Source organism: Chelonia mydas, chromosome 10, assembly GCF_015237465.2.
Source record: "Chelonia mydas isolate rCheMyd1 chromosome 10, rCheMyd1.pri.v2, whole genome shotgun sequence".
In the NCBI taxonomy this organism is placed as follows: Eukaryota; Metazoa; Chordata; order Testudines; family Cheloniidae; genus Chelonia; species Chelonia mydas.
Window position 1 is genome coordinate 63,127,907 of NC_051250.2, and position 22,114 is coordinate 63,150,020.

General features: G+C 38.7%; 1 protein-coding gene across 7 annotated transcripts in view; it reads left to right on the forward strand.

Moving 5' to 3' along the window:
* Positions 1 to 22,114, forward strand: part of SEMA6D (semaphorin 6D) — a 274,558-nt gene that overhangs the window by 168,531 nt on the left and 83,913 nt on the right. For all 7 annotated transcript variants that reach the window (XM_037911097.2, XM_037911092.2, XM_037911094.2 and 4 more), the window contains exon 3: positions 13,851 to 13,883. The gene's annotated coding sequence lies outside the window, so the exon portion shown is untranslated. The remainder of the gene's footprint in view (positions 1 to 13,850; positions 13,884 to 22,114) is intronic.

Here is a 22,114-nt window from a genome sequence, read left to right on the forward strand (position 1 = left end):
ATTTGACCTTCTGCGCTGTTTCAGAAAGGCATGAGAATTAACACCATGCTGTGTACAGTAGAACTATGAAGTTCTGTAGCAGGGCATATTATAGCTGATGTAACAGGGCTTTAGATCCTGACTCAGTAAAGCACTTCAGCCAGTGCCTAATTCTAAGCATTAGTACTGATGTCAGTGGGATTTAAGCTTGTACATAAGATCCCAATTCATCAAGGTACTTACATACGTGTGTAACTTTAGGCATGAGTGGTCTCTTGACTTCAGTGGCACTACTCTGCTTAAAATTACATGCATGCCGAAATACCTTGCAGAAGCAAGCTCAGATTGCCTACTCTTCTCCATTCAAAGGGTCTTTGGTCAGTTGCTCCTATCTTTCTGAACCTTTCGCCTTTTAGGTTAAAATTTTCCATGCTTGGTCTCTGCCTGCAGGTGACTTTGTTTTTAATAAAACTTTAGCAAAAATGGTTCATTATTTTTAAGAATAAGAAGAGTGCACATTTCTCACTATGCAAATTGCATGTGACTATTATTGAACAACTCTAAACCCACAGTGAGTGAGGACAGGAAACTAAATTTTGGAAGGAAGGCAGGTATTTGGGGGAAGAGATGCACCTTTTAATGTTCCAGTGAAGGTTGATTTTGATTTGCCGAGTGACAACTTGAGAACCGTCATTCACTCCCATCTGGTAGTCTTTTCACAATAGCACTTTTTTATCCACCAACATTCTAAAGGGAAACTAGTTACAATGTAAATGTTCACTTAGTTGATTAACTGCTTAGGGGAAAATGTGGTGAAGTTTTGTGCACTGAAAGAAGCAGGGGTCATATTGTTAAACTCACTTGTTGTTATTCCTTTAACTCTCTCCAGGACTCTTAATTTACTATTGCACTAAACAAGGTGCTGATGCTGAATTTATACAATGTTTACATACCTAACATTTCATTCATGCTTCCAAAAGTTTTTAAAACTATGTACAGCGACTACATCATGAGATTTAAGCCACCACAGCTCTATCAGCCTGAGCTTAAAAGGTTGGTACTTACCAGACAAAGACACTGACTTAAGGTCAGGAACTTATTGTCCAATTTAAATAAAATAGGTGGTAGCTCAGAACTACAGATATCATTCTAAGCAGTTTGTGGGCCAAATGGTTAGCAATTCTGCAGTTGATACAGATGATCATGGAAGCTGGGAGGTTTTCAGAGCAGGGTTTATTATTGCAGAGCTGGTTGGGGCTCAGATGAGGGGGCTGTTGACTTCTGCAACTTTTATGATCATAAACTACTCACTAGAAATAAATAGCTCTGTTTGTAATAACTTATTCACTTTTTGGCCTCTGCATCCATGAGCTGCAGGCATACAACAGGAAACGTGCACATGGCAGTTGAGAAAGGGTCTACATGTGAAGAATACTAGGCTATTCGTCACACTGTTTCAGGGGTTACTGCTATTGAGTGACTCACGTAAAGTCAGTATAAAAGATTCATACAGTCATTAAATACTGTAAAGCTTTTTTCCATTTTGGGTTAGCCTGGCCCTTTAAGGCACAGCCTAGCAGATGGTGGCAGTGCAGAGGCACATAGCTCCCAGGGTCATAGTTTTCCAAGGCAGGCTCCATGGTTCTGGATCAGCACAGCTTCTGCTGCATCCTTTATAAGGGGACAGTATGCAATTGTAATCCCACCTGGGGCCCGTTCTGCTGGCTAGGAATCCGGAGTGATGTAGCTCCAGCCCTAAGCCCTGGGGGAGATTCTTGCCTCCATAGACTCCAGCCTCCAATAATCCTTTGAACTCTGAGTGCAAGAACTGGGATCGTTTAGGCCCCACAGAGAGGCACAAAGCAGAGAGGACTCCTTGCACCCTCCCTGCACCTCAGACTTGTACATGGCCAGACACAAGCTGTCTCTTAATGATCAACAGGAAACAAATGATTGAACTCTTCTTAATGTGCTGTTTGGGAAAGTAGACAGAACATTTAGTATTAAAATAGCAAAGTAAAGCATTAGAAGTGTTTCCGCATCAGTTTCCCATTAGATTTCTGTGCAAAGATAAGGAGGGATAAATAAATGGTTACCGCAATATTGTTATTTCCCCGGTGAAACTAGAGTTGTTGGGGTTTTGGAATAGATGAATAAATAGGGAATTTCCAGAGTGTGTTTTACAATTCTTGAAATTACAAGAAAATGTGGATTTCATTTTCAGTAAAAAATGTGCCAGTACTCTGCTGGATGGGTGTAATAAATCCACACAAGAGGAGAAGATGCAGCTGTTGCAGGAAAGGCTGAAGGATCAGTTTTTAAGGGGGACTGGTTGGCTCAGAAGATTGGTAGTTTGGCTATAGAGGCTTTTGTGTCCAGGTTCTCAGAGACCATATTGATGACCGTAGTGATGAGCATTATATGGTGGAATGGATGCAAGTCTGAATCCAAACAAGGTTGGTAAGGAACAAAAGTCATTTTCATCAGGTGGCTGTTCAGTGAAATGAGGAGTTGACTTTAGTCATATCCCCAGTCAGCAGGTATCAGAATTACTTAAACATTTGTTAGGCTAAGTATTCAAGGGATATCAAGATTCCCATCCCTAGACTTGTTCCTTCCAGGCAGGATTGAAGCATATGGGTGAATGGGCCAGTGTTCAGGAGCTTCCATAGATTAGATATCACACAAATAGAATCAGTGACAAAACAGCAAAACTTCAGAATCCACTCACCTTCCAGAAGGACAAAAATTGAAGGGAAAATTATAGTGGAGCAGTCATGTACTGCACTTAAGGCTGCAACTAGATTACTCTTTAATAATCAATTTTTCTAACTGCTCTAAAATTCACTTGCATACTTGGACTGTCTGAAAATTTTCTGTGCCTTATGGGGGTCCAAGACAGGGTTACTAATCCAGATTTGAGGTGGTTTGAGCAAGGTACTTCAGATACAGCTCAACTTTTTAAAAAAGCACATAATATCAAAATGTTATGGTTGGTATGTATTTTTGCACATAGATGGGGATCAGGCTGTGGTTCTGATCCTCTGCAAATTGATTTTGCCAGGTCAGGATGCATCGGTATCTAGAACCCACTGGCCCTTTGATAAAACAATACTTTAAAGTTATTCGGTTTAAGGTTGGATCTGCAGTGTGTCACAAGCTAGAGAATGTCCTTTGCAGATGTGCAACAGGACAAGGGCTCTGTGGCAAACCAGGGTTTTCAGGTAAGCTGATGTTAGAGTAACTGTGTGGCTTGCAGTAGTGTGCTGTGACCATTGAATCTGAGCTGTACCTATGGCTGTGAGTTTGAGTCCTCCCTTTAGCAGCTGTGTGAGAATGTGTGGTGCATATTAGTTGTTTTCTTTTTGCATTCTGCAGGGACTCCTTTTTCCCTGAGAGCAAAGTTTCTGGTTTGATTCAATATTTATTTCAAATTGATCTAAAATCCATATGCATATGGAGAGGGTTTTGAAAATTGTTGTTCCTCATCAGTGACAGAGGTAGAGTTAGTGGAGCAAGTAGGGGGTCACATGGTCCATGGGTTCCTCAGGTACAGACCCCCAAATGAGGAGCTGAACTCTTCAGTGCAATATGATGATAAACATTGTTTTATGGAGCATCTGTACCCAAAGACCTCTTCAAAACACCCTATTTGTGTTTAAACTATTTGTGTAATGCAATGCACTCTGTTCCTCATCACTTAGCAGAATTGGCAAAGAATTGCCTACTAACAGCCCTCACAAGCTGGCACACTAATCAGAATTTACAGGAAAGATAAGAAGATAAGAGAGTAATGGAGGGAACATACAAGTAGGAAAATATGTGCTCACAGAACAGTCTTGGTTGCTAAACGTTTAAAAAATGACACTGTCAGTGTTTACCTAAAAACTTTGTTAATGCAGAGTTCAGGTTACGCGGTGGTGCTTCACAACCTTCCAGAATGTGGAGAGCAGCTACACTGTATTGAAGTACTTGAAGTTCTAGAAGGGCACAAGGCACTATTGGCCAACCTTACCTCAGTGTGAATGGAGTTTTGAGGCAGTGAATATAAGAGAAAGATGGATTTTTTATTGCAAACATGTAAATCATGCATGATTTTATTCACAAACCTGAAGCTTCAGAAGTTGTAAGTGAAACTATTTATAAATGTATCATGCTTCAGATGATACTTGTGGAATTTTCATTTATGATTTTAAGGATGCGAATATTTGTTTTACTGTAGCATTTCATTGCTGAAAACTACCAATTTATTTGTTTGACTCTCTGCTTGTAAAAATATATTCTAAAGCAATAATAGCTCAATGAGACAGTATGAACTATCAATGCATTTGGTAAAAGTTCACATCTAGTTACCTTTCATTATTATTTTGTACATAATGACCCTGTTCATGATATATTTATAGATATGATTGTTTGTCAAAATATTCCCAGTTTGTCAGCGTGATTTAGAACAGGGACTTAAACCTAGGTCTCTTATATCCCAGTTAAATGCTCTAACCACTGGACTGTTGGCTGGGGACTAGCTTGCTATGGATTTTCACCAAAAAATGTCAAAAGGTCTTGGTATTGTCCCATTACAGAATGGGAAAGTTTTTTGAAATCTCAGAAAGTTTTCATGGGACAGAAAAAATGTTACCCACTCAGCTGTAGATACATATATTAACTGAAAGGAGAGAGAGAGAGATTGATTGATTGATTATTAAACTACAGAGCACTAAAAAAATGTATCACTTGAAAATCAGTAAAGAATGTGGACAGTACATATAGCTTTTCTATAAATCAATTTTAAGTTGCAATGGGGAAAGGTCTTGCTTCAGTCAACACATTCAACAATTAATATGTATCAATTTAAAAATATTTTAAAGTGTCATCAGTGGATTAAGATGCTAATTTTCCCCAGTCTGCGCTATTACCACCAATGATTTCATAAAGATATCATACTAAAAACCAGATGACCTATTAAGTTCTATCATGAAAAATAAATTTTAATATATTGTCGTATGGCAGCCACCTCACCAGTATTCTTGTTCAGCAGAAGAGAATAAATAACTGTGTTTAAATATCAGTTTATATGCAAATAAGTAAATACAAAAATGTTAAAACATAATTTGGGAAGTCTTTTGGATAAAAGAGAAAATATGGTTTAGGTCTCCCAGCTCATCTTTGCTCTGACCTTGTATTCTTAGTAACATGAGTGCAAAACACTACTGTTCTGACCAGGTAGCCTTTTACACTGCCTTTGCACTGCTTTAAAAAACTGCACACTACGTGGATGGGAGCAGGATAAGACCATTATTATTAATCAGCTCCAAAGACTACTATCTATTTTAACAGAATATTTTTTTTGTACTTTAAAGTGTTTCTAGACAAAAACTATTGCTTAATGGGTTAATTAGCATTAGTTTCCTCCACTTTAGCCGGTGAAACCCTGTTTCAAGGGGGGAAAAGCCACCACATAACATGTATGCAAAGCATCTAAAGCACAGCATCATTCCATTTATTGGAGGTTGCAATATTTTAAGACATTAGAATGAAAGCAAACAGTCTGGAGCTGTATCTGTAGCTGCCATCTAGCTTACAAAATCAGGTATAGACAGAGAAGCTTTTGCTTAAAAATGAGTGCATGCATGCTGCCTTCATTAAGTACAGTTAGCATAAGCACAGCCTTAACTGACTAACACACAGCAGAATGCCAAATGCAGTCGTAGAGATTCCAAGGTACAGAACAGATGAACCAGTGACTTGATGTCATCCTCAAACTGTGCTAATATTGTTATTAACGTTTATTTACTCCTCGTTCCCTATATTACCGTCTGAGCTGGGTCACTTTCCTTTGGGTTTGTGAAGGGATCATATACGGCTCAAATTTACTTTACAGTTTTAAATCTGCTTTCTTGTTCAGGACTGTGCATATTGACATATTATCATAAAGGGAAGAGCAGAACTAGCAAGCGTATCTTTTTTAACTGCACAATTAATGCATTATGCTGCAATTAACACATGGCCATATATACATTTTTAAGGTATGAATGAAAAGGAAATGAATATATGGGGAACACTAGATAACACAAGAAATGTTGACACTCTTCTGAGACTTTCTTTTTGCTATGGTGTAACATTACTGCACAGCCAACTCTGTCATCTTAAAGTCTTGGTTAATCTCTCTTTTTTTATTGCACATTGTTTGCATTAGCTTGAGCAGTTGTTTTTATTGCCCTCTTGAGCTATTACTCAACAATATATTTAATGAGTTCTTTATGCAAATTAATACAAGTTCAGCTTTACCTTTCATTGAAAAAGTCAGAAGTTCATTTCCCAGTGAGAATGACTTTCCAACCCACTCATTTGCAATTATTGTTGCCATTTTTAGCTGCACTGCTATGTTCATTCCACAGTACAGAAAAACATCTTGGAAAAGCACTTAAAAAATAAAACAAACAGCTGATCTTATCATATTCTCCAGGGTAAGTACTCACCTGGAATTTGTGAAAATGGTCCCTGCAGCCAGACGCTGAGAGCAGCAAATACCTCCTAATGGATCACAACAGGCTGTGAGTTTTCCAGTAGGATACTAATTGATTATTCAGTTTTCAAGCTCAGATATTTTCTTCTAAGCCCTAGTGTTCTGCCCTTTACAACGAGAAATTTGTCAGCCATACGGTATTATTTGTTTCAGTTTTAGTCATAAAATGCGATAAGCAGGAGGGGAGGGGGTATTTTTTAAATGTACCATTTGAGCTTAAGGGCTTGTCTACACTGCGATGTTGTCGACAAAACTTTTGTCTTTCCCGGGTACTTAAAAAAGCCCACCCCCAGTGAAAGACAAAAGTTTTGCTAATGCAAGTGGCAGTGTCGCTCCTGCCGACAAAGCTAATGCCGCTCATGGGGGGCTGGAAGTATTTTGTCGGCAAAAGTGCCAAAAAAATACCAAGAGATACCCTTCACACATGCTGACTTTTAGCGACAAGGCTGTGTCAACACAGCCTTCTCGCTAAAAGCTACGTAGTGAAGACAAGCCCTAAGATATTCAGTTTTTGCAACCTGATGTTGTGGAATTAGTTATAGGGATATGGGTCCAGTTCCGTTCCTCTACACATGCAACTACCCCATTGATGACATCATGGTCCAGGGAATAAGGTATATGACAGGAAGGAGTTTTGCCACTGAATTCAGTGAGGGCAGTATTGGGCCCTGAGTATTCCGTCATTGATGGGATCAGTATAAGGCTGTTGTATTAATTATATTTCTACTTCTGCTACTGCCCCACTGTTTAAACTTAAGCAGTCACTTCACCTCCGGGCCTCCATTTTCCCATCTGTACAATGGGCAAAATGATACATACGCACCATTATACACAGTGTTGAGGTTGATAGATTAGTGTTTTAAAATACTAACTTGTCATTACTCATGTGAGCAAGATGATCAGGATCTGATGCATTACCTGGAATAAAGTTACAGAGGATACTGTATTGTCTGAATAGTTGTCTCTTCGTGGCTATGATGTATATGCAATCCCTAGCCATGATATAATGATCAAAAGCTGCACATTAAGTACACACAAGCAGAATCATTCAGAGCCACAATTATCGAAATCAAATATGCCTATTTCTTTCAGAATTTCTTTTGGGGGATTTTTATTTTCTCCAAAAACCCAAGTTCATCTTTAATGCCATGGAAACTGGCACAAACATGGCAAAGGCCTGAAAAGCTAGAGTCTGCTGTTTAGAGCAGGCTTCCGTAGGGTGTAAGATAAGCATGTTGTTTGTTAAATTGGGCCCTAAAAATGAGACAACTTTCATTAAAAAATCTTATGAAATTTCTCATTATTTCAGCATCATACCAGAGTTTGGAATCAATCAACGATGTTTTGGTTTTAAAAAGGAGTCCAGTTATAATGTAAAATATATGCTTTCCAGCAGTGACTTATCAAACAGTTCTGCATAAAACTCAGTTAGGGAGAGAGACAATGTTTTGAGTATATAATTTTAAGTGCGAATAGAAAGGGCCAGGTTCTCTAGACAAACTCTGCTTCCTCCACACTGTTCCTGTGGTGCAAAGGAAACAGAAAATCCCTGTGTCTCCCCAGCTTAAGGGAATCATCAGTGGTTGTAGAGACAGCCCTCCTTAGCCCCTAGCAAAAGGAGCCTGTCAGAGGGGGTAGCCATAGCACACCACACTCCAACAATCCCCAGTTCACACATGGTTTGTTGGTGACTGTAACCAGTTGGCACATTTTAAAGCAACCACTTAACTGCTCTAACCTACTCTATGGCCAGGGCGGCAGCAGGCTGGCCCAGAGAATTAAGGATCTGTAACTAGCTCTCATATGGCCATCCCACCACCAGATTTTGGACCAGAAGCTCTCCATGGCTAATATGTTGTGTAAGTATAATGAGATTCATATAAAATCAAACACTAGATTGGTTAACTGAGTATATCTTCCATGCACCAGACTAAAATATATACAGAAATACAGTGCAGTACCTCATGATAAATACACAATAGAGAACTGTAATAAAACCTGAACAACAAGCCACATAGTAACTCTTAGAATCCACATTGCTAAATGTTTTGAGCTTTTTGTTTTGGTATCCGTTTGTCAGATCTGATCCTTTGCCAATGCTCATATGAAATCTAATCTGACCTGCACAATACCATGCTCAAGTCATCTTCCAACATACTGTACTTTGAAAGGGGCTCTGATTTTTTTAATGTGCTATAGTGGGAGATTATTAATTACAGTGCTTAGCTGTTGTGTTATTTTGCTGCTGTGCACAGCTATAAGAGAAGCATCTGAAATGTGACTGCTGGCACATCTCACCCTTAAATATATACTTTCTATTAATACTACCACACTGTTGTTTTAATCCATAAATCAGATTTGGCAGGGCCAATTCAATAAAAAGTGGCTCCTGTGCCCAATATAATTCCTCGCAGCCCCAATTTTGGTGGATAAGTGTTGATTTTCAAAGAAATGTTATGCCCTGAGCTCATCATACTCCTGCTTGCCTCAGACCAGCCATACTATGAAAGATCAAGGGGGAAAAGCGTGTCTGTTAGTAAAATGTTTAGTCTCCTCAGGCACTGAAACCCAGATGGATTTTCAATCCAGCCATTCCCCAGAACATAGACTATTTTTCAACAGACGACTGTTGAAACAGGGATGAATGGTGTGAGTAGAGAGGTAATTTTCTACTATCCTGTGAGACATCATACTTCCAAAAGCAACGATGGGCACCAGAATGTATCTGCCATGACTTCCTTTAGCACCCAACTGAGATGTGTTTTCAGAGCAGTAAGATGTTAATGAACAACAAACTGTGTACTTTATGTGACACACACAAAAACAAAATGTGTAACAAATAGCTGGTGAGCACTAGCTAAGAGACGTATTTTTTCACACCCTCAGTGACAGACATTTTGCTGTCATTAGTGGTAGTGTAGACATGGCTTAGAAAGCAAATGAAACACATTTGCCAGTAGGAGAAATGCTATATGTCTTAAAGTAGAAGACAGCCTCTGATATCTCTTTAAAACTTATGGCAAACAATGGAAATCTACACAGCTACAGTAGCCTGCATGTTAAAAAGGTTCTGATAGTAACATGTAAAGATAATAAAATCAGATGGTCTTCCCTGTGCACCCCGCTCTTGAATTACGGTATGATTTCATGCTCTCTTCTGATGCCAAAATTTCTCTACCTAGAAATCTTCCTGCTCTGTACAGAGTACACAGAAGGCTCCAAGAAATGTGGAACTCACCTGGGTAGATCTAACAGCAGCTCTGTTTGAACAGAGATCCCACCTAGATCCTGATTGTCAGAGTCACAAATCTCTAGATCTGTTAGTGGCTCGGACTGTGAATAACTTTGCAGGGTCACAAGATATTTGCCCAGAAAAGTTAACAGGAGAGTGCATAAGTGCCAGAAATCAGGCATGTATATTGGTCGTGCTGGCTGTCAGTTTGAGGAGAAGGTACATAACATCCAGTACTCTGAAGTGTAACTATGGGGACCAAATTTTGCTCCCCTTATTCACATTAATAGACCCATTTACTTAAATATGACTCAGGAGAATAGGATTTGACCTATGAGTTGTATAAACCCATGTTTCCAGCTCTTTTTAAAAACCCTCTCATGTCTGCATTTGTAAATATTTTAAAACTGTATATTTCCCTGTCTCTGTTAGTGGAGGATACATCTGACCTTAGCTCTTTAATCACACAGTATTTAGATACTAATTACTGCATAGGACACACTGTAATCAACCAGTTAGAATAGTAATTCTTAATCTAAACAGATATTTTTTATACAATGCGTGAGTATAAATTCAGTAAAAGCAGGGATAATTCTATGAAAACAGACATAGATTTTTGTCTGTTAGGTTTTACATTTTGTGTATACCTATAGATGTGGGATACTGGACGTTTTACATTTTGTGTATACCTATTGATGCGGGATACTGTCTTATATGCTGGCTATAAGGAGCTGATTCTCCTCCCATTTGTATCAGTTTTACACTGGTGCAATGCCACTGGCTTTAGTGATGTTATTCCTGGTTTATACTGGTGTAAGTGAGAGGGAAATCAGATGGACATTATGTAAAAATCTTACATTCCATTATTATTGAGTGTAACCATATGGCATGTTATAATGTTTTTTGTGCTTTAAGAGAATAGCATTAGCTGTGGCAATAAATTTTGTCTAGACAGCTTTGTGACAAGTTACGGTGATGAGTACTAATCTCCCAGGGTATATCCATGTAATGAATAATTGAAACCTGGACTCTTCATCTTACAGCTCATGGAAAGGTTGGTGTGTCCTTCTGATTACACCACACTAAGCTCTTGGGTAGGTAACCTGGTAGATGGACTGGTTCTTTGCATAGTCTGAATTCAAAGTATGTCAAATTATCTGTGTTCCAGGACTACGCAGGCAAAATTTAATCTAATAATCTATAAGCAAAGAATTTTACTTGTGCCTTTCAGTTTTGATTTTTAAAAAGAGAGACTTTTCAAATGTTCAGACTAAAAGTATCAAAGGTATAGGGGGTTAGGACACTTTCTCGTACATACATAAAACTATAAAGGTGATTCAGCCTGAGTGCAGATACTGCCAGAGGGAATTGTCCTCATTGAATACAAGGTTAATTCTAAAAGCTATCACCTGAAAATTGAGAGAGGATTACTTTAAAGTTCAAACTACAAAAAGAAACATTTTTTCCTGTTTCTGGTACATTTTGCTGCTTTATTAAGAGATAACTGTAGTTTATTAGCCTTCATGGAAACTCCCCAAATTTGCTCAAAGAAATTGATCTATATGTACACGATGATAAAAGATTTGGTCACTTTAATACTCTGATTATATTTAATGTATGCAAGACACGGAAAGCTTTGTGTTTTCAGTAGCAGAACATGAAATACAAAGCACAGAGCTAATAAAAATAGGTTTCAGAGTAGCAGCCGTGTTAGTCTGTATCCGCAAAAAGAAAATGAGTACTTGTGGCACCTTAGAGACTAACACATTTATTTGAGCATAAGCTTTCGTGAGCTACAGCTCACTTCATCGGATGCATTCCGTGGAAAATACAGTGGGGAGATTTATATACATAGAGAACATGAAACAATGGGTGTTACCATACACACTGTAACAAGAGTGATCAGGAAAGGTGAGCTATTACCAGCAGGAGAGTGGGGGGTGGGGGGGACCTTTTGTAGTGCTAAGCAAGGTGGGCCATTTCCAGCAGTTGACAAGAACGTCTGAGGAACAGTGGGGCGGGGGGATAAACATGGGGAAATAGTTTTACTTTGTGTAATGACCCATCCTCTCCCAGTCTCTATTCAAGCCTAAGTTGATTGTATCCAGTTTGCAAATTAATTCCAATTTAGCAGGCTCTCGTTGGAGTCTGTTTTTGAAGTTTTTTTGTTGAAGAATTGCCACTTTTAGGTCTGTAATCAAGTGACCAGGGAGATTGAAGTGTTCTCCAACTGGTTTTTGAATGTTATAATTCTTGACGTCTGATTTGTGTCCATTTATTCTTTTACGTAGAGACTGTCCAGTTTGGCCAATGTACATGGCAGGAGGCATTGCTGGTACATGATGGCATATATCACATTGGTAGATGTGCAGGTGAATGAGCCTCTGATAGTGTGGCTGATGTGATTAGGCCCTATGATGGTGTCCCCTGAATAGATATGTGGACACAGTTGGCAACGGGCTTTGTTGCAAGGTTAGGTTCCTGGCTTAGTAGTTCTGTTGTGTGGTTGCTGGTGAGTATTTGCTTCAGGTTGGGGAGCTGTCTGTAAGCAAGGGCTGGCCTATCTCCCAAGATCTGTGAGAGTGATGGTCATCCTTCAGGATAGGTTGTAGATCCTTGATGATGCGTTGGAGAGGTTTTAGTTGGGGGCTGAAGGTGACGGCTAGTGGCGTTCTGTTATTTTCTTTGTTGGGCCTGTCCTGTAGTAGGTGACTTCTGGGTACTCTTCTGGCTCTGTCAATCTGTTTCTTCACTACAGCAGGTGAGGATTGTAGTTGTAAGAACGCTTGATAGAGATCTTGTAGGTGTTTGTCTCTGTCTGAGGGGTTGGAGCAAATGCGGTTGTATCATAGAGCTTGGCTGTAGACAATGGATCGTGTGGTGTGGTCTGGATGAAAGCTGGAGGCATGTAGGCAGGCATAGCGGTCAGTAGGTTTCCAGTATAGGGTGGTGTTTATGTGATCATCGCTTATTAGCACCATAGTGTCCAGGAATTGGATCTCTTGTGTGGACTGGTCCAGGCTGAGGTTGATGGTGGGATGGAAATTGTTGAAATCATGGTGGAATTCCTCAAGGGCTTCTTTTCCATGGGTCCAGATGATGAAGATGTCATCAATGTAGCGCAAGTAGAGTAGGGGCATTAGGGGACGAGAGCTGAGGAAGCATTGTTCTAAGTCAGCTATAAAAATGTTGGCATACTGTGGGGTCATGCGGGTACCCATAGCAGTGCCGCTGATTTGAAGGTATACATTGTCCCCAAACGTGAAATAGTTATGGGTGAGGTAAAATAGGGTAATTCTGTGTAACTTAAAACTCATTATTTAGTTTTAAGTAAAAGGATTTTAACACACTTCCATGCCTTTCGGTTTTTGAGGTAAATTATCCTGTGAATGCTAATACATATTGAATTTGAAACAATAATATGTACAGAGGCATCACTATTGCATTGTAGGAGAAGATATTTTGAATGAAATGTATCAACTTTATGACGTTAAAAGACTCCAAACTATTTTAATACTTTCTGGTATATCCAATGTTAAAATAGTTTTGACTGCAACACTTCTTTTAAGTCACATTGTGTTGTTTTCTATAAAAGAATATCTTTTTTTAATTGTGCAAAAGCATTTTTTCTTTGGATAAAGAAAGAAGGAAAGAAAGTCTTCAAGCCAAAAACAGGATCTCAGGAAAATGTATACCCATTTTGACAGTAATTAAAGCTCCTGCAACATTGATCATCTCAGTGTTATTTCTAAACTAAATGTTTCTATACCAACTCCAAAAGTATAGTAAGAATGTCTATATATACATTTAATTGCATCAAAATAGCACATCCATCTGTGTGCTTTGTTCTAAGCTTGCTGAGTGAGTTGAAAATAAGGAATGTGCTCTGCAAACTCAGCAAGTTACTAACAGCAAGCTTTTTTGGATGTTTTTGAACAAATACTGTACAAAGTAGCTGAGGAAAACTACCCACTGAATTAGTTGGAAGACTTTAGCGGATTAATTCAATTGTAACTAAGGTTAATAGTTTCATGGCAAAGTCAACACAAATGCATTTCCACAACAAATATAGTTATGTGAATTGACCTGTTTCCCTCTTTTGTTTTTCCCCACTAGTTTTATTACTGAAGAGACAGCCCCCTGAGAAAGGTAAGCATTGCTTTATTATTCATTGCCTTGGATCAGTGTGGTCAAGACACTTTTATCAGCCATGTATGTGTTTCTCCTGTGACAAACAAGGTCTCTTCTCAGTTCATTAGTGTGAGCATTCTGGAGTCCCCAAAAGTTACTTGTTTCTGTTTGTGTTTGTGAACTGGGAAGCCAAACATAAAATGAAATGTAGTGGCTGAATACTCAGATCTTTAGCAAGAGAGAGACAGTTTTTGTCTTTGGTTTTCCAGTCTGATTAATCCTTTAATGAAACGGAGAGTTGCTAATCTAGGTAGCTAAATCACATGACAATGGTTTGGGGTTTTTTATGTCTCTGTAGTACAGCATTGCACCTTCAAGAAAGTCTATTCTTGAGACTTTTAAAGAAAAATGCAGGTTGCCTCCACATACCACTGTAATGTCATATTTTAATTATGGTTTGCAATGCACTTCACACACTGCTCCAGGAGGATTGCCTAATTAACAAGGTTATTCAGTCTCCGAATATGAGATCAAGACATTTTCAGCAACTATTTGATTGTCACTATGTGAAAGCTGTAGTATGAACAAAGGACACTTTACTCCATTGTTAGTAAACTAAAAGCTTGTCCAAAGTGGGCAGCATCTGGTTTGCAAATATAGTATTAAAATCTCTGGAAATATCTGAGGCTTCAGTCTAGTAAGGCAGTAAGCACATGCTTAGCTTTAAACATGTAGTTCTATTGACTACTATGGCCATCCTCACATGAGTAAAATTAAGCATGTGCTTAAGTAATTTCCTTGATCAGGACCTGCGAGGCCTCATTTTCAAATGCAAAACTGAACTTTTCTAAAAAGAGCAATACACTCTCTCATTTTTAACCTGAGGAAAAGAACTACATATTGTAGCAATTAGTACTTGCACTAGAGTTTTAATATCTTATTGGATATGGAAAATAAAGGCATGCATTTCAGATAAGATTCAATAACAATATCATAGAAAATAAAATAATTTGGAGCCTTGAAATTAGATAGACCACCAAAATCTTTGAGATTACATTGAGACTGTTGGAAGGAAAAGGTGAGATATGTACTGTAAGGGAGAAGGAAAGAGAGAAAGAAAACTAGTATAACTGGGAAAAATTCTAGAATTTAACAAAACAAACATTTCAGTTTTAATGGCAATTTAAAACTTTAAAAAAAGATAAATTATGGTGAGAATTGTCATAAATCTTGATAGTATTGTAAATGGATTCGGGTGCAATCAAATTAAGTTTCCAGTGAGGTACAGTTATCTTCACTCCCTACTTTGCTATTTTCTGTAGACGTCAATTGACTAGAAAAATTAATCAAAATGAAAAAAAAAATTATTTCCTCCCCTCCCCCCCCAATCTTTAGGCTAAATTGTGGATTTACCACTAGCCTCAAAGAAGGGGCAGTGCATAGTTGCAGTGTCCCAGCAGCAGTCCAGGGGCCAAATTCTTGTGTAAGGAGCAAAATTCAGTCCCTGAATCCCTCCTCCCTCCGGCTGGGAAGCAATGTGCACCAGCCCATTATGTGGCACAGATTACTTTTCCCTCCACTCTGGACACACACAGTGTGGAGTCAAGAGTCTGCCTACTCCTCTCCCCTTCCCACTACTCCCCATCTCTGTGCAGGGAGAGAGGTAGCAGTCCTGCAAAGTTTGCTCCTTCTCCCCGCATTATAACCCATGATGTAGATAGCCCACTCAGTGACAAAGGGAAATGCCTTATACCCCCATAGTTCCTTGTGCAGATTTATAGGGCAAGACCCCGTCTTGCATTTAGTGTGGTGAATGTGATATCTATATGGAAACAAAACTGAGGCTTTAAAAACTAAAGACAGGAACTTTCCTCATAAGGGAGAAATTCACCCTGTGTAGAGGTCTATGCACCACCAATCCTGCTTTGTGTTCTGTTGCATTCATGCAATTTAAAGGGTGCACAGGGGTATATTTCATTGGGGCTGTTTAGTCTTTGATATATCAGAAAATAGATTAACATTCTGCGTCCAAAAAAGATATTCCACGTCTCTCTATTTTTTTTCTTTTTCCCCAAATAAGATTAATTCATTTTTCTCAATCAGTAGACTGAAAAACAAGCAATAATTGTGCGTGTGCCGGGCCTTGCAGAAAGAGCACATACAATACCCTTATTGGGATCTGAAATATGTTGAGATATATGTAGGGGTGGGTTGAAATCCGCAATAGAACTTTAAAAATTAATCATAGAAATATATAATTCTTCCCCCTCAGAAAAGCCCAGAAATACTTGTGACTAGTTGTAGAGTATTTCAAGTTTCCTGCGAAATAGCATTGTATATTGTCTTTACTAGTTGCAGTAGTTTTGATAACAAATGTTTAAACCATCCAGTTGTAGGAAAGCATATGTCACTTCAAGCTTTTGAAATGCACTCTTTATACTTTTAATTATGTTAATGGCTGATGTCTTGGAAACCTAAAGCAAATGCCAAACCCTAATGCTTTTCACATTCCTTTTGCTTGTTCTTTGAGCATGTTTCACACGGTAGCATAAGCTTTAATATGATGGACCTAAAAAAATTAAAGTCAATCCAATTATTCCTATATTTAATGTGTATTTTTGAAAGGCGATGTTCTTTATTCTATAAACACTGACACATTACCATGCTATATCCAAGAATATCAGCGCAAACCCTGGCAGTTGCAATATGCTGAATAGCTAGCAACTATTTAGGTGAAAAACTTCAGTTCCTCTGTACTGCAGTTATCTTGAGAAACCACGTAGCAGTAAAGCTTTGTGGATTAATGCCTTTGAATCAGCAAAGCTGCTTCAGATTAACAATTCTTTTAGCTGCTGCTATATATTTTTATTCTATACAGTAACAAACATGATTATCACAGAAATACCATGCTCTTCTTAACCTGTTTCTAATTGGGAGAATCTATTGTATGTATTCTACAGTCCAGCTGACACTGAAGATTGAAGTGTAATTACAGTACAGGCAATCTCATCTCTGGTAATTACAGCTGTCACCATCGATCCAATTAACCAGGATAACTACCTCTGCTGAGCCAGAGTTAGCAAAGCTTTCTTGCTAAATCCAGATTGCTTTATAAGGGGTTTTGTTGGGTTTCTGAGACTTTTCAATTGCCAGAATACTGTTGCTTAAAGAAACAGATAAACGTGGATTTCAGATTAGGGGCTAGAAGGGAAATCTCATTTCTTTACATTTTAATAAGTGAAACTTTTAAATGTGCTTGCAAATCAAGTTTTCAAAATGAGAAATAGGCTTTTGGGAAAATAAAATGTGTGGAAAGAGAGACCTAAAGGGCTACAAGTTAGGGCAGAATTTGGCCTAATGCTTCTAGTAAATGGTCAACACAGCACATAACAGCCAGCCTGCTCCTATCTCTTTCTGTCCTAATTCTGCACACTTTAATGAAGTTCCTCAAGATTTACAATGGTGTAACTGAGAGCAGAATCTACCCCAGTTGATTGACTGGAATTGGTTTTAGATATACCCACTTGAAATATACTGTCTATAATGACATCTAGAGGTGAAGGTCTGATTCATTGTGTACATAATACTTGAGCCAAGATTTAAAATACAAGCAGGATTCCAACAAGAAAAGGGAACTATGTGCACCTCAATACACAATGAATATTTTACACAAGATTCAGCACAAAGACACACTTCTGTCAGACATGCTGCACTGGAACTGGTTGGCATTATAGTGTAGTACAAGGGCAGGAGAAACTCCTCATCCATAACCTGCTCATGCTACAGCTGCAACTTCTGATGCATTAGAAACTGTTGCCTTTCCATCCTCTTGGTTGCTGATACTGTCTGCATTTAGGACCAGACTGTGATACCTTATTCTCATTAAGTAGTCCTGATGACATCACTGGGACGACTCAAGAGGTAAGGTATTATTCTGTGTTGGTAAGAGTGTCACAATCTGGCTTGTAGAGCATAGAGAGGGCTCTCAATTTCTTCACGTCAGTCGTATTTCACAATGCAATCTGCAATCGTTCTAGGGCACTTGAGTCTTGAAGACATAAGTGGGACTATAAGATCAGATCCTAGCTCCTTTTGGAAGACCTCAAAGTGTTTATAGGTAGAGGCTGGGTTAGTTGTGTCACTGGTCCACTATATCAAGTACTACATTAGAGCTAGTCAGAAAATGTTGAAATTTTGTTGAAGAATGGAAAGAATTTGTGATTTACCCTCTTTTCCTAGTTTTCTGTCCAACACTGTATTGTCTAGATTTTATCTGACCTCATCAAGACTACAAAAAATGAAATATGCCTGTTGTGACAATGTTAGTGAGGCTGCAATGTATGGAATGAGCGTAAACACATGAAATTGCGAAGTTCAAGCTGGTCCACGTGCATGTCCACGAGATATAGGGACACCATTCATTTTAACATACCATGAACTTTGATGGGAGTATGCAGACAGGAAGTCAGAGGAAAGTTGCCACTCCCATTACAATTCCTCCTAATTGCAACTCAGACTGTAGCACAGTGGAAAAGTCTATAGATCCCCCTCCATAACCAGATGGTTCACAAAGCTACCATATGGGAAACTCTCCCATGGATAATGACAGGTTTCAGAGTAGCAGCCGTGTTAGTCTGTATTCGCAAAAAGAAAAGGAGTACTTGTGGTACCTTAGAGACTAGCTCTCGAAAGCTTATGCTCAAATAAATTGGTTAGTCTCTAAGGTGCCACAAGTACTCCTTTTCTTTCTCCCATGGAGGAATTGCCTGTGAAGAAATTCCCCTATCTGAAGAAAGACAAACACAAAGGACTATTTCAAAATACAACCTCCCTTTGTTCAACATGCTATAAAAAAGAATGAATCGAGACAACTAAAATCTGTAGCATTGTTCACTCCTTACTAAAATGACATCGTTACTTTATGTGCAGTACTTTGCTTGTAGCTGTATTTATGGCACTACTGAAGGGGAAAGAATACTAGATGTGCTCCCTATGGGACCATAAGTACAGCTGCATCTGACTAGTGTATAAAAATCAACCTGAGAATACAGTGAATGACTGTGAACTGGACATTGCTCTCACTATAATGTCATATACTGTATAGTCAAAATATACAATAGGAATTGTGAATCTATGTCCCATCAATAGATGAGATATGTTATAGGGACATAAATGGAGAAATAAGATTGTTTTATTTTTTTATTTTTTTTTGCATTAGGTATGTGAATGGGTATGTCCAAGGAAAATATAGATGTAACAAGATAAAAATTCATGTTTGATGTTATGGCTGAATCAATATTTGAGGGGGGTTAGAGAAATATCCCAACCTTTTACCCTGAGCAGCAGAATTGTCAGGCAGACTTAATCAACTAGAATTTCATCACCTTTTAAAACTATTACTTTTGTTTCCTTAACACATTTGTGAGTAACAGTATTTTTAATAAAAGGGTAATTGTAGAGGAATGCACCATACTGACTCACTGTTTTAACAGTGAGAGTAACTAACCACTGGAATAATTTACCAAGGGTCATAGTGTATTCTCCATCACTGACCATTTTTAAGTAACGATTGGGTGTTTTTTTCTAAAAGTTCTGCTCTAGGAATTATTTTTGGAAAGTTCTATGGCCTGGGTTGTACAGGAGGTCAGACCAGATGATTACGATGGTCCCTTCTGCCCTTGGACTCTTTGAATCTATGACAAAGAACTGATGCATCTTTTACCTATTGCCAAACCCCTCGCTATATTGTTGTAGCATTGATCAGCAGTGTTACTGAAGTCTCTAGCCTAGTACATCCTGGGAAATCTTAATAGATCAAGAAGATGACAATTGTTGAGGTCTAGGAGCTCTGTCACTAGGAGCCATTAAAGAAAATGAGGCAAATTGAATACAGTACAATTTTCTGTGTGTTCAGCCTGCTAAGCATGTATATTTGAAAATTTTCATTCTCTCTCTAAGCAGCCTGCTGTATACTCTTTACTCAGGCAAAACTTCCCTTAACTGGACTAGGACTTTTGCCTGAGAAGGGAGTGCAGAGAGAAGAATTTTATTTACTTTAAAATATATTCAATTAGTTCATTAGTTATGTAGCAATTAAGTCCTGTTAAGATCAGTGAATCCTTGCATTTTCTGACTAATTTGTAACATGTGCAAGTGTCTCCTTAGAAATATTGTAGATGTTTTCTGTTTATGAACATGTGTTAATTGTTCAGGACCAATTCTCCGCCCTTCTCTGTTATTTTCTCCCTGCTTTGGCCTTGTGCATTCTTACAATATCTGCCAAAAGGCTGTCCCCTTGCATAATGAATATCCTTGCTCACACATATCAGTGTCATCCAAACTAGATGGGAGATTTGCCTGTGTAAGTAATCCCTCTAAACTGTAGGTTTTAGGGCAGGTTCTCTCCGCATTAGCGAGCTGCTTGGTTCTGCTTGTTTCTGAAGGTCAGTACTGGCCCCAACACAACTCAGAGCTGCTGCCAGGCAGTTCTAAGTGAACCTCTACCACAGGATCCTTAATAATAAAGAGGCAAACGTATATCCCCTACAACGCATACACACATTATTGATTCATTATAATCCAGCAGGTATGCAGCCTACTGTGACAGAAGATGTGGTCCTATATAGCCTCCCCATACAGTATTACTTAGTGTTTGTATTACAACAGTGCCTAGAGACCCCATTTGAGATCTGGGCCCCATTGTGCTAGGTGCTGTACATTCACATAGTAAAGACAGTCCCTGCCCCAAAGAGCTTACTGTATACGGGTGGAATTTTCAAAAGTGATCAGCACTCCTCTAGCTCTGCTCCCAGTGAAGTCAATGGTAAAACACTACTGACTTCAATAGAAGCAGAAGTAAACAAATGTAGCATGCTTTTGAAAATCCCACTCCAAATAGACAACACAGGACACCCCTCCCCCCCAACTATTAGTACCTCCTTTTTACTAATGGGGATCTGAGGCACAAAGAGATGATGACTTGGCCACTGTCAGCATGTGGCAGAACAGGGAACTGAATCGTGCTTTCCTGAGTGCCAGACTAGTGCCTTAACCATCATCTCCTATTAATTTCAACAGCAGTTCTGTATGTGTTGGCATTGTAGGAGCAGGCCCAGGATTTCTTCTTTTTTCATGTCACCTTTAGGCCACTTCTGTTCAATGATTTGTCTTTGTCATATGTGTTTTCACGAGTAGATGGGTGTGCTCTGTATTTTATTGTCTAACATTGTCCATTATTAGGCACACTGATTCATATAAAAGTGTAAACAAAACACAGACAATCTACAAATTGCTTGCACAATTCCATGTGCTGCTATGGCTCTGAATGACATCTTTTCTGACTGCATAGTTTAGTGTGCATGTTTTATTAATGTACAGTATCAGATCTTTAAATATCTTAACAAACACTGAAACGAATCATGATTCAATATTTCTTTGTTCATATTTTCTCTAGAGAAAAATTCTGATTTTTTTTCCTTCCAAGATGTAGATCCACAATTTCTCTGAAACAGTACAATCTTTCTCACTTCTACACAGCATTTGCCCTTGTCTCCATGTGCTTATTGCTGGTGCAGTTTGTTTCTTCTGATATCATATTATGCAAATATCATGCACAGCCTCACAGTATAAATGAGGAGCATTTCTCAACATTAATTTCTTTTTTTTTTCAAGCTCTGCAAAGCACATTTCACAAACATAGTTGTTTTAAAACAACTGATTGAATTGGACGATGAATGAAACAAGATGCAATAAAGGAAATTCCCCAAACTGCTAATCTTAAAGGTCACAGACTAAAGTAGTTTAACTTCATAAAATGGGACCCTGTGTCTTGTAGGCTGGCTAGGAGAATCTCAGAACATCTTGATCTGAAGAGAGGTAAAAATCTTTGCATGGCTAGTGGCCGATTTATGGCTCTGAGGAGGTCTGTGGTTGTTTTTGTAATCCCAAACACAGCTGTTTGGTTAATTGGAAAGACCTTTTAATAAAGCTGAATGGTGGATGCTTTTCAAGTTGCAATTTCAGTTGCAATTCAACAAGTGAAGCCTTGCCTCAGAGCTGAAACAATTACACTGCTTTGCCCTAACAGCATTATTCGTTTTAGAAGCAAATGTTCTTCTTTGAATGCTTGCTCATGTCCATTCCAATAGGTGTGTGCATGTGCCACCTGCACGATTGTTTGAAGGTTTTACCCTAGTGGTACCCGTTGGGTTGGCTGTGGAGCCCCTTGGAGTGGCGCCTTCATGGCGGTG